This window comes from Meriones unguiculatus, chromosome 1, assembly GCF_030254825.1.
Source record: "Meriones unguiculatus strain TT.TT164.6M chromosome 1, Bangor_MerUng_6.1, whole genome shotgun sequence".
Taxonomy (NCBI): Eukaryota; Metazoa; Chordata; class Mammalia; order Rodentia; family Muridae; genus Meriones; species Meriones unguiculatus.
Genome location: NC_083349.1, coordinates 85333014 through 85347321, shown reverse-complemented (window position 1 = coordinate 85347321; position 14308 = coordinate 85333014).

The following is a 14308-nucleotide window of genomic DNA, read 5'->3' as shown; positions in this document are numbered from 1 at the left end:
TTTCGAATTTTGAGGCTTACAAAAATATTTTCCATATTGTGTGAACTATCTCATAATATTCTCACAGTGCACTTGTGAAGTAAAGATAAGGAAACTAAGATCTAAATTTGAAGAAGGTGTGAAATTCTATACCTATTCAAGTGGCAGAGAATTTTCAGACTCAGATCTTTCAGAGGTTAACACAATGGTAATGCATGTTACACATGGTATCTCCTTCCAGGAGTGACACAGTTAAAACAGTGATTCCATCATTTGTTTCCCTACTGGGACTGATTTGTTTATTTTTTTATTAATTCCCACAGTTGCTGTCAACACTGCATATTTAAGAGAAAATGACAATTCTACTTCCTTCACCCACACTTTCAAAAGCTTCCTCTTTATGAGGACAGCAGGTCTGAAGCAAAGTATGGAAAGAAATATGACAAGGATTTCTTTCAGGTTGGCAGCTAGTCTTAACTGTGGATGAACTCAAAGCTAGAATAGGTAAGATGAGCTGGAAACATGTATTGTGTATGAGACTTAAAAGTTGTCATCCCAGAGAGTTCTCTGGAATATTACCCCATTAATAAGGTATGAGAAACATATCTTATTTAAAAAGAAGAGGATTTACATGGCAGATAAAAAAATGTTATCAGAGTGACTGAAAATTAACAGGAACCTAGAGGCTTCAAAACTCTTCTACCTGCTTACCTGGAATCTGCTCCATAAGTTCAATTGAACACTAATTGAAAACTCTGTCATCTCCCTTGTGTCATCCATGAAAAGAAAAAGAGACTTGATTTTAGCACCCTGAAACAGGCTCTGAACCTAGCAGAGTGAGGCTTTTTTATAACCAAATGGCTGACAATCATGTGACTGCCCTTAATTCCCCTAAATTAAGATGACAGTGAAACTATACGATTGCCCTTAGCAGAGATGGCAGTGAAGCCATTGTTCCACCCTTTTTATTCCAAATTCAGCATGGTAGCCAGCCATGAGTTGTACACCACTGTGTTGACATGGCAGGACAGGATTGCTGGACCCTGGGTCCTTGCTGATGGCATGGCGGTCCTGCCCCCAGTAGTTCTAAACTGTCCCTGCATGGCTTGACTGAGCAGGTGTCCATGAAATTCAAAAACCCTCCTCTGCACATAAGCTCACTAGAGCAAGGCAAGAAGTTTAAAACCTGAGTCCAAAGTGTCTTAGGCAGATGCAAAATTTAAAGCCTTTTGCATTTTTAAAACCGTGTATGCCTGGCTTACCTAATAATGAAGTCCAACCTAAGCAATGGATCATGAAAGACCAGAGCAGATGAAGGTGCCGGCAAGAAAAAGATCTGTTGTGAGCAGTAATGAGTCAGAGCAGCCATGGGAAGCAGGACAGATGTTCATGGCCACAGGGGCAGCAGCAGCAGGCAGTGATAGGTTAAGAAATCCTGAAAGGCAGAGTAGATTATAGCGGCTGCAGGTTGAAAGTGCAGGTTCCAGACATGTGTGGCTGAGTGGTGGTTAGTGAAAGGTGGAACCGAAGACAAGTTTTTTTTCTACAGTGTGGCTCAGTGAGAGGGGTCCTGGTGTGACCAGAGCAGACATTACCAAAGAGCCCTTCCAGGCCAACACACCAATGTTAGTATTTGTATAATGATGCCACACAAACAACACATCTTATAGGAGAAAGATTTATTGGATGGGGGTGGAGAGAGAAAGGGAAATAGAGATAAAGGGAGAAATAGAGACATGGTGGGGGTTCCCAGGTAAGAAAGCAAGGCAGAGAGAGTGCAAGAAAAGAGAGAGAACACAAAGAGAAAGCGAAAAAACAGGCAGGGGTCCTTTTATCCTGGGCCTCTGGTGGCAGTGACCAATGATGATATCACAGATGCTTAAGTAACCTGGAAGTGAGCCAGTATATTAAGAGTTGTGAACTAACACTCAGAAAAAATAATAGAGTCTATGTGTGGATCATTTAATGATATAAGCATATAAAAACTGTAAAACATGTAAGATGAGCAGCCATTTGCACAATAAGGCAGAAATATAATAAATCACTTTTTCTTTTTAAAAATTGTATGTGTATGTGTGTGCACACATCTACATGCCTTATATGTACATGTATGCATGAAAGCCATAAGAAGGCACTGAATCGCTAGAGTTAGAGTTATTGGCTGTTGCAAGCCACCAGATATCAGTGCTGGAAACCAAATGTTTCTTTGCAAGAGTAGCAAAGTCTCAATCAACTGCTGAGACATTTGTACAGCCTCATACTTAATTTTTTACACAAATAGCATTTTACCTGTATGGTACATTCTCTTGATTCTGAGTGGAGGGTACAAGGATGAACTTTAGTGACAGAAAATTTGCCAAGTACATGCAAGATGCTCATGATAGTCCTGTTAAAACAGAAATATAGATAGAACAAAAGGATTCATAAGTAGAATTCTAAGTCAGTTGTTTGATTAACCGTTATTTTTCAAAATGTAACATCAAGTCTGCATAGCATGTCCTATATTAAAATATATTTCATGCTTCTTTGAGGAAATCAACAAGATAGACAAACCCTTAGCCAAACTAAATAAAAGCCAGAGAGATAGTATCCAAATTAACAAAATGAAATGAAAATGGGGACATTGTTAAAGTCCCTACCTGCTGCAGGGTGTGGCTCCCATATCTTGCCCTCCACCTACAGGAAGGGCTTCTCTCCCAGAGGCCCTTTGAAACGATGAGATGCACAACACATATTATATGAAAGTGTTTTATTGGATAGAGGTGAAGAGATAGAGAGGAAAGGAGAGAGCCATGGTGGGAGAAGACGAGGTGCCCCAACAGAGAAAGGGGAGAAAGGAAGAAAGAACAAAAGAGTACGAGAACAAGAGAACAAGAGAGAGAGAAAGTGGTGGGTTGGTCCCTTTATAGCTTCTGGGCAACTGAACTGTGCCTGCCAGTGGGTCTACCTGGTATATGATGGACAACATATGATGTCATCATAGGTTACTAGGCAACCCGGAAGTAGGTTGCCTAAATACTAACACCCTTCAATATATAACTAGATATCTTGGATCCATTGTCCTCTTCTGCACTTTCTCACCCTTTAACCACTTCCTGTGCTCTCTCTCCCTTCCCCCTAACAGCATATGTTCCTCTTCCTCCCTCTCTGCTCCCAATATAGCTTGGTCTCTTCATTAGCTCATATTGTTTTAATTAATCAATCAGACATAACAAAAAAAAAACATTTAAGAAATCCAAAGAATCATTAGATCCTAAATCAAAAGCCTAAACTCAACAAAACTGGAAAATATAAGTGAAATGATGATTAAATCAACATCTGGTAAACTGTTTAAATATAACCCCTAAGGAAATAGAAGCCCTCATTAAAAATCTCCCAACCAAAAAAAAAAAAAAAAAAAAAACGAGATTCAGACTTCAACCTAAATGGTATTTAAAATATCAAAGCAGACTTGCCCTCCAGTATCCCTTAGACCATACCTGTTAAAAGAAATGGGTGCCATACCCAGATATCTACCCTAAATTTTCCAGCTCAGATGTCAGACTTCCTCAGCCCTGCATGTTCTTCATTATATAATCCAGACATTTTTGTTCCCTTCCTCTCTTCTCTCTGTCAGGACCTCTGAAGTCCCACAGGGTTTTTTGTTGTTGTTGTTTGTTTGTTTGTTTGTTTGTTTTGTCATTCCCATCTGCATGGACACTTCTCTGACTACCTCCTGTGAGGTCAGAAAACCTGCCTTAAGTGGCCCCAATATGCTGGCATTTTTACTCTCATTTGGCTTGAACTGGCTCATTTTGTCTGTGGAGAATATCTATCATTAGGGAAGTGATGGCCAGCCATAGAGAAGTGGGAGATCCTTCAGGAGAGAATAGTGGCAATAGTGAGGAATCAAGAGATAGAGAACAAACATAGAAAAGATCAATGGAATCGAATAGAAGACACTGAACTAAATCCACACACTTACAGACACCTGATTTTAGACAAAGATGCCAAAACCATTCAATGGATAAAAGACAGCATCTTCAACATATGGTGCTGGTGTAACTGGATGTCTACATGTAGAAAAATCCAAATAGATCCATACTTATCATCCTGCACAAAACTAAAGTCCAAGTGGATCAAAGACCTCAACATAAAACCAGACACACTAAACCTGTTAGAAGAAAAAGTGGAGAAAACCCTTGAATTCATTGGCATAGGAGACAACTTCCTGAACAGAACACCAACTACACAGACCCTAAGAGCAACAATTAATAAATGGGACCTCATGAAACTGAAAAGCTCTGGTAAAGCAAAAGATACTGTCATCAGAGCAAAAAGACTGTCTACAGATTGGGAAAGGATCTTCACCAATCCTATATGTGACAGAGGGCTAATATCAAGAATATATAAAGAACTCAAGTTAAACAATAAGAAATCAGTTAATCCAATTTAAAAATGGAGTACAGAGCTAAACAGAGAATTCTCAACAGGGGAATATCGAATGGCAGGAAACACTTAAAGAAATGTTCAACGTCCTTAGTCATGAGGGAAATGCAAATCAAAACCACCCTGTGATTTCACCTTACACTCATCAAAGTGGCTAAGAGGAAAAACTCACGTGACAACACTTGCTGTAGAGATTGTGGAGAAAGGGGAACCCTCCTCCATTGCTGGTAGGAATGTAAACTTGTACAACCACTTTGGAAATCAGTCTGGTGCTTTCTCTGACAATTAGGAATAGTGCTTCCTCAAGATCCAGCTATACAACACCTAGGCTTATATCCAAAAGATGCTTAAGTATACAACAAGGACATTTGCTCAACCATGTTTGCAGCAGCTTTATTCGCAATAGCCAGAACCTGGAAACAACCCAGATACCCCTCAGTTGAGGAATGGATACAGAAATTGTGGTACATCTACACAATGGAATATTACTCAGCAATAAAAAACAAGGAAATCATGAAATTTGCAGGCAAATGGTGGGAACTGGAAAATATCATCCTGAGTGAGGTATCCCAGAAGCAGAAAGTCACACAGGGTATATACTCACTCATAAGTAAATATTAGATATATTTTATAGGATAAAATTACTAAAATCTGTATACTTAAAGAAATTAATCAAGAAGGAGGATTCTGGCTAAGATGCTCAATCCCCATTCAGAAAGGCAAAGAGGACACACATCAGAAGAGAGAGTAAACAAGTAACAGGACAGGAGCCTACCCCAAAGGACCTCTGAAAGGCTCTACCCTGCAGGCTGTCAGAGCAGATGCTGAGACTTATATCCAAATTATGGGCAGAGTGCAGTGAATTTTATGAAAGAAGGGGGAGACAGTGGGACCTGGAGAGAACAGGAGCTCCACAAGGAGAACAACAGAACCAAAAATTCTGGACACAGGGGTCTTTCTAAGACTGATACTCCAACCAAGGAGCATTCATAGAGATAACCTAGAACCCCTGCAAGATGTAGCCCATAGCAGTTCAGTGTCCAAGTGAGGTCCTTAGTAATGGGAACAGGGACTGTCTCTGACATGAACTGATTGGCCTGCTCTTTGGTCACCTCCCCCTGAGGAGAAAGCAGCTGTACCATGCCACAGAGGAAGACAATGCACCCACTCCTGATGAGATCTGATAGACTAGGATCAGAAGGAAGGTGAGGAGCCCCGCCCCCCATCAGTGGACCTGGGGAAAGACATGGGTGGAAAAGGGAAAGGGAGGGTGGTATTGGGAGGGGAAGAGGGAAGGAGCTACAGTTAGGATACAAAGTGAATAAACTGTAATTAATAAAAATAAAAAATGAAAAAAAATAGTGAATAGCAAGAGAACAAGGGAGAAAAAGTGAGAGCTGATCAAAAGTAGAGAAGTTGTGGGGAGGTGAAGAAGCAGGAGGCCATTATAAACTCCAAACTGTATAGCAAATACTTGTGAATTGGTATAAGTGTACCTGGAGGCCAGCACGGGCTTTCATATGCTAAGAGACATCACATATAGCCATATGTCTCTTTTACCAGAGGTAAGGGAAAACACTTTGGGTGGATGGGGACATGTTTTGCAACTTCCTAAAGGAAGCTAGCTTTATCTAATAACTATAAATCTTTTTATTGTCCAGCTTGAGATAATTTAGATATATGGATGTTCTGAGACCCAACATTAAAATGCATACAAATCTGGGTAAGTCTTAAAGGAATACAGGGCAAATTGTAATCCTTTATTCACAGCATTTATGGAGTTTTGGTCTTATGTAGGGGAAAGAATTTATTTTGGGTTGAGGGGGAGTTGGTTTTGCGAAGAAGTACAGAACATTTTAGAATGATAAAGGTTATGGAAATCACCATGTGTGGAAAGTGTTTAAGAAAAATAATTAGTGAGTCTTGAGACCTGACTAATCAAAAGGTTTGGAAGAAAATGAGGACAGAGAGTTCTCTTCAATACATGCATTATTTTCTATGGAAAAGTTTAGCTGTCTGGGGACTTGTGTCCTGATGGAAAGTTAGAGCTCCTTTAATACTTTAACACCTCCTTTTGGAATGCCAATCATGAGCTTGCAATAGAAATGCTTAGTAGACTTTCTAAAATCTGCTTCTTGCAATGAATAGCCCAGAATTTCTTACTTACTTTCTTCTTCTTAGTTTTATTTTTCTCATTGGCAAATTAATTAGTTTATTTTTATTAGTTAATTTTATTTATTAATTAATTAGCTTAATTTATTTCCAGGATTTCTGATAAAATGCCAACTTCCTGAACTTCCCATGGAGTTCTGAGTGAGTAGGCCAGGGAAAGTCAGAAATATATATATTGAATTTACTACTAATAATTTTATGATAGTCCACTATCATAAAATTATTAGTAGTAAATTCAAGAAGCCTTCACTGTTCATATGCTCAGAGATATCATAAAGAGGTTGCAAGATTGTGAAATCTTTTACCGTAATGTAAAGATTTACTTTTAACTTTCTTCAGACATTTGTGGGAAAATGGCTTATAGGTCCAGTAGGCTTGCTACTTGATTTGTAGACTAGTCTGACTTCAAACTCGTGATATCCTTCTGCTCAACCTCCTGAATATGGTGAATAGGCATGTACCACCACAACGTGAATCATTTCTTTGGGTCCTACCACTAGACAAAGAATGACAGAAGTGCTGGGAGAGGGAGAATTATTCCCACCAAGGGATTGGACCCTGGGTATTCAATACAAGATAGTCAGCCCCAAAACAATAAACATAACAAAATTAGACTTAGAGATTTTATTTATGTATTTGAGGATACACACACACACACACACACACACACACACACACACACACATAGCAATAATAATCAAAGGAAAGAGGCTATCAATTTGAGTTTCAAGGTTGTATGAGAGAGCTTGGAAAGAGAAAATTGGAAAAAGCTTTACCTCAAGGCCCAGGTATACCACTACTGGCTATATACCCAAAAGATGCTTCACCTTACAACAATGACACTTGCTCAACTATGTTCAGAGAAGCTTTATTTGTAATAGTCAGAATTTGGAAACCACCCAGATGTCCCTCAACCAAAGAATGGATAAAGAAAATGTGGCATATTTACACAATAAAATACTACTCAGCTGTTGCTTGTGTTCTTATGCTGGCCTTTAGCCATGTGGTTGTCCATAGCCATGGTTGTTTGTTCCTGGAACCTGCTGGGTTACCTCAAGTCTTTATGATCAGATGAGGACCTGTTGTTCTCTTCAACTAGAGGAGATGCACTGAAGACTGGATCTACCCATATCTGGAGTCTGGAGTAGTCTTCAGGATGAAGAGAGAGGCCCATGGGAACAGGAATGGGTGCTGGTGTTTTGTATGTAGCGATGTTAGGTGGATGTTTTGGAAGGCAGGGCGAGGGCTCAGGTGCTTTGAAGAGCAGGGGCAGGGCTCAGATACCTGCAAGGGCAGGGCCATGGATGCCAGTGCCTTGAAGGGCCAGGCACAGGCATCTCAGTTTGCAGTGAGGGGCCAAGGTGTCGGGGAGGGGGGGGTGTTGTCTGCCTCAGGTGGCTGCTATCAGGGCAAGGGAGTTTTAGATGTCAGCTTTGAGGGCTCTTGTGCCTAAAAAGGCAGCTGAGGATTGGCTCCTTCTTGGATCCTAGGTTCTGTATGATTTCATTGTCCACCTGATCTCCCCAGGGGGACCATGGAGGTTGAGATGCTGTCCTAGGAATCCAGACTCTGTCCTCCAGGGCACAGGAGGGATCTGATGTCTGTCTGCTGGAATGGTGGGCTCTGGAACAGGGAGCCTGCACCCACTCATGGAAAGGGCAGAGGGCTCACAGTGCATGACTCCTAGGCCCAGGGGATGGCCACGGTCACCTGGATCTGATCATCCATACCTCCTAGTATGCCCCGCCCCCCAAGTCCAGGAAGCACCAAAGTCAGTGTTTTGGGTCCAGCCTCCTGTTTACTCACTGTTTCGCTGTCTCTGATCATCTGCCATTTAGCTATGGTACATACTGATCACTGCCATCTTGGACTACTCCTGAGACTATTTCTCTTTAGCATTATTTAATGATAAGATAAACCACATTAGTTGGAATGTTTATTACAAAAGAAAGATCTTCAGGTGATAAGAATTTCTCAATAACAATTTTAGTCATTTAACTACATAATACATGAATTCAAAATCATTATTTCTGTATTAACATTCACATTGGAGTTGCCATTCAATGGTAGTAAAATGTTATTTAATTATAGTGTTACTGAACTTAGAACAGAATGTATTGATTTAATAATTTATTTATTGAATATATCCTTTCACTTAATCTTCCAGTAGATACTAACCAACTATTTAGTTCTGAGGAGATTCTACTTGACCAGTATCTAGTGTCACCCCTACATCAGCAAAAACTACGAGTAAGCGTCATCAAAGAATTTACTCCAGGTCATTGACTGACAAAGATCACAGATCAGGAACATAAAGAAGTGAGTATGGTGTAAAAAAAAAAAAAAATCAGATGAGGTACTCCTGCCATTCATTTTCACTGAAAGACAGCATTGTGGAAATGAGCCTCTGGTTAGAAGTTCCAGACTGATGGTTCTTTTGTTTTCTTCTACTAGGAGTAGGATTACTTATTGTGCCACTCTTGGAGACAGAAGGTTTGCTAGGCATTTTACACTGCAAAGGAACTAGCAAAGAGCTCCAAAAAAGGATTCAAAATACAGTCATTCCTACTCAGGAATCTGAGGCAAGAGGCCCGAGAATTCCAGGTAAGGAACATTTAAATGGAGATTTCAGGGACCAATACAGGCTGCAAAAGAACCTCTCTCAGGAAGAATAACATTCCAATTCTAGAAAAAAAAAAGAAAATGCTTCCAGCAAATTCAGTGTGTCTGGTTTTATGTTGAGGTCTTTGATCTACATGGACTTTAACTTTGTGCTGTGTAATGAATATGGATTTATTTGCATTTTTCTACATGTAGACATCCAGTTAGACCAGCACCATTTGTTGAAGATGCTATCTTTTTTCCATTGTATGATTTTGGTTTCTTTGTCAAAAATCAGGTATCTGTAGGTGTGTGGGTTTCTTTCTGGGTTTTCAATTAGATTCCATTGATCCACTAATCTGTTTCTATGCCAGTACTGTGTCATTTTTATTACTGTTTCTCTATGGTACAGCTTGAGATCAGGGATGGAGATACCTCCAGAAGATCTTTTATTGTAGAGGATTGATTAGCTATTCTGGGTTACTTGTTTTCCATATGAGGTTTAAAATTGTTCTTTCAATGTCTGTAAAGAATTGTGCTAGTATTTTGTTGGGAAATGCATTAAATCTGTTGATTACTTTTGTTAGGATGGCCATTTTTACTATGCTAAGCCTACCAATCCATGAGCATGGGCAATCATTCCATCTTCTGATATCTTCTTCAATTTCTTTCTTCAGAGACTTGAAGTTTGTTTGTTTGTTTGTTTGTTTGTTTGTTTTTTCATACAGGTCTTTCACTTGCTTTGTTAAAGTCAAACCACAGTACTTTATGATATTGTGGTTATTGTGAAGTGTGTTGTTTCCCTGATTTCTTTCTCAGCCCATTTGTCTTTTGTATGCAGAAAAGCTGTTTTTTGTTTGTTTGTTTTTGGTTTTGTTTTTAGTTAATTTTGAATCCTGACAATTTGAATCCTGACAATTTACTGAAGATATTTATCAGCTGTAGGTGTTCTCTGGTAGAATTTTGGGGTCACACATTTATGCTATCATACTTCTTCCATTCCAACTTGTATCCCATTAATTTCTTTTAGTTGTCTTAGTGCTCCAGCTATAAATCCAAGCACTATGTTGAAGAGATAGGAGAGAGTGAAGAGCCTTTCCTTGTCCCTGATATCAGTGGAATTGATTGATGTTTCTCTCCACTTAGTTTGATGTTGCCTATATGCTTGTTGTATATTGCCTTTGCTATGATTATGCATGTGCCTTCTATCCCTGATCTCTCTAAGACATCAAACATGAACGGGTGTTGGATTTTACCATATGCTTTTTCAGCATCTATCGAGATGATCATGTGTTTTTGTTTTAATTGTCTCAGTTTGTTCTTATGTCCCCATTTTCATTTCTGATTTCAGTGATTTGGATAGTGTATCTCTGTGTTTTAGTTAGTTTGACTAAGAGTTTGTCTATCTTGTTGTTTTTCTCAATGAACCAGCTCTTGGTTTTGTTAATTCTTTGAATTGTTTTCTTCATTTTTGTTTTATTTATTTCAACTCTGAGTTTACTTCTAACCATCTATTTCTCTTCAGTATGTCTGTTTGTTTTTTTCTCTAAGGCTTTCAGCTGTGCTGTACAGTTGGTTGTATGAGATGTTTCAAATTTCTTTATGAAGGCACTTAGTACTATGAAGGTTCATAGAAATAAACTCTGATGACTTCTTTCATTGTGACCCATAAATTTGGGTATGTTATGCCTTCATTTTTATTAAATTTTAGGAAGTCTTTAATTTTTTCATTATGTCTTTTCTTATTCAGCTGTCATTTAGTAGAGAATTGTTCACTTTCCATGCGTATGTAAGCTTTTTGTTATTTCTGGTTTTGAGGTCCAGCTTTAGATAATGGTAGTCTGATAGGATATAAGCGATTATTTCAATCTTCTTATATCTGTTGAGGCTTGTTTTGTGACTGACTATATGGTCTATTTTGGAGAAGGTTCTATGAGATGCTGAGAAGAAAGTATACTCTTGTGTTTGGGTGAAAAGTTCTGTAGATGTATGTGACTTCCATTTGATTCATGACATCTGTCAGTGTCATTGTTTCTCTGTTTAGTTTCTATTTGGTTGACCTGGCCTCTAGTAAGAGTTGAGTGTCAAAGTCTCCTCTAATAATGTATGGGGATCTATGTGTACTTTAAGCTTTATTAATGTTTCCTTTACAAACGTGGGTGCCCTTGTATTTGGGACATAGATGTTCATAATTGACATGTCTTCTTGGTGGAATTTTCCTTTGGTAAGTATAAAGTGTACTTCCTCACGTATTCTAATTAATTTTCATAGAAAGTCTCTATTCATAATTATTAGAATGGCAACTCCTGCTTGTTTCTTGGGTTTATTTGCTTTGGAAATCTTCTTTCTGTCCTTTACTCTCAGGCAATATCTACCTTTGTGGCTGAGGTGGGGTTTTTTTGTTGTTGTTGTTGTTTTTTTTTAATATAGAAGAATGTTAGATCCTTTTTCATGCATCTATTCTGTTGGTCTATCTTTTTATTAGAGAGTTGAGTTCATTGAACTGGAGACAGATAAATGACCAATGACTGTTAGTTCCTTTTATTTTGATGTTGGTTGTGGTAGTGTGTTTGTGTATTTTTAGTTTTTGCTGTAGTGAAGTTTCTTATTTCCAGTGTTTTTTTGGGTGTAGTTAGCCTTCTTGGGGTGGATTTTTCCTTCTACAGTATCTTCTGTAGGGCTGGATTTGTGAGTAAGTACTATTTAAATTTGTTTTTATCCTGAAATATTTTGTTCTCTCCACCTACGATGACTGAAAATTTTTCTGGTTATAGTGTTCTCTTAGGGTCTGCCTGACTTCCATCCAGGCTCCTCTGGCTTTCATAGTCTGTTGAGAAGTCAGGTGTTATACTGATGCATTTGCCATTAGATGTTTCTTGGCCTGTTTCCCTTGTAGCTTTTAGTATTTTCTTTTTGTTCTGAACCTTTAGTCTTTTGATTATTATGTGGCAGAAGGATCTTCTCTTTCGGTCTAGGCTATTTGGTGTTCTATAAGCCTCTTGTATGTTTAAGGGCATCTCTTTCTTTAGGTCTTGGAACTTTTCTTCTCTGATTATGTTGAAAATATTTTCTGGGCCTTGGAGTTTGGGAATCTACTTTTTCCTTTATTTCTATTATTCTTAGATTTTGTCTTTTCATGGTGTCCTTGATTTCTTGGATGTTTTGTGTCAAGAATTTTTTAGATTTAACGTTTTCTTTGTTGGATGCATCAGCTTCTACCGTTGTATCTTCTACACCTGAGATTCTTTCTTTCATCTTTTATTCTATTGGAGATGCTTACCTCTGTAGTACCTGTTTTCTTCCCTAATTCTCCCTGTCTGGGACTTCTTCAGTTTATGTTTTCTTTAATGTTTCCTTTTCCATCTTCAGATCTTGAGCACCTGTTTGTTTGTATTTTCCTGCCATTCATTTAATTCTTTCACATGTTTGTTTCAACTTCCCTCTATTTCTTTCAGTGATTTGAACATTTCCTCTCTAAAGGCCACAATCTGTTTAACTGTATCTTCTTGCATTTCTTTAAGAATTTTCTTTGTTTCCTCCATTATTATCTTCATAAGCATGGATTTAAGGTCATTTTCTTGAGTTTCAATTGTGTTAGTGTATCCAGGGCTGCTTGCCCTTAATGACTAGGTTCTGGAGATGCCTTATTGCTTTCACTTTTGTTTTTACTATGGCTTTTACCCATCTGGCTTTCTCAGGTATTAGCTGTTAGTTTCCAGTTCCTGCTGGAGTCCTGGAAGATACTTTGGTATGGAAAATGCCCTGGAGAGGAAGCTGGTTGTTCTTGTAGGAGCCCTCCTCATATTGGTAGATATGGTCTCTGACTGACAGGTGGTTTTCAGGGAATTACTGAAGTTCTCCTCAAGTGTGTGATCCTAAGTCCTAAGGGCTAACTAGATTCCTCAGTAGCCCAGAGGCTCTCCTGGAGCTCTCTTCTCAACGGAGAAGTCTAAGAGACAGCAGCCCTGACACCAGCTTTCTTGCTCTAAAGTTAGTGTGCTGTAGATGCTCAGACACTGTGCTCAGACTCTACTGGGTACAGTCCTCTTGAAGAACCAGCAAGCCCAAAGGTTTGGTCAGGTTGAGTTTTGAAGCAGCATCTGGAAATGTTCCTATGGCTCTCAGGCATTTGTAAGTCTGAGGTTGGTGCTGTGTGCCCCAGTACCCAGAAGGTATTTACTGGCTGGTGAGCACTGCACTCAGGCATGTGGCTAGAGGATGGAGACCTACAGCCTGAGGGAACATAGGAAATTTTCTGGGGATTAGCTGGGTGTCCTGTGGTTGGACCTAATTGTTTCTCTCATGGTGAGATGTTGAAAGGATTGGGAGATGCAGTCTCTGGTGTTTTGGTGCTCAGTTCAGTCTGGGATGGAGAGTACAGTACAGGTGAGTATGGATAGGTGCTAGATACTGGGTGCCTGCAGGAACCAGGAACTTTTCTGGGGTTAGCTGAGTGACATGAGGTTGGATCTGATTGTTTCCCTCAATGTAGGTCTCCTCTCACCTATGGAATACAGTCCTGGTATTTTGGGGTTGGTCACTTTGCCGTCACTGCTGACCTACTGATCAGACATAGTGTGTGATCTACTGGGGGACCCATTCTCTGGTGTTGTGGGGCTCAAAGTTCAGGGTGTGAAGGTAAGCACAGCACACAGGCATGTGGCTAGTTGCTGAATACTGAGCACCTGCAGAAACTCAGGAACTCATAACTTTTCTGGGAGTTAGCTGGTGACCTGATGTTGGACCTCATGTTTTCACTCAACGTGGGATTTCCTCTCACTTGTGAAATACAACTCTGGTGTTTTGGGGTTGGTCACTTTGCAGTACTACTGTCTTACTGATCAGACACAATGTGCAATTGGTTGGCTGGTCCAATTCTTTTTTACTAAAGAATGTATAAATAAAACATGACATGGCAAATATATACAGTACAATACTATCAAGCCTTTAAAAACAAAGATTGGTTGGAAAATGTGATACATGGTTTAAGGACATTATGTTATATACAAATAAGACTGTCATAAAAAGACCAATAAGATAGGTAAATAAAAATTAAAACCAGAGAAACAAAAATTTTAAAAGTGGTTTCAGGGTTACAGAGGCTTACTAATGGGTAACATCTTTCAGG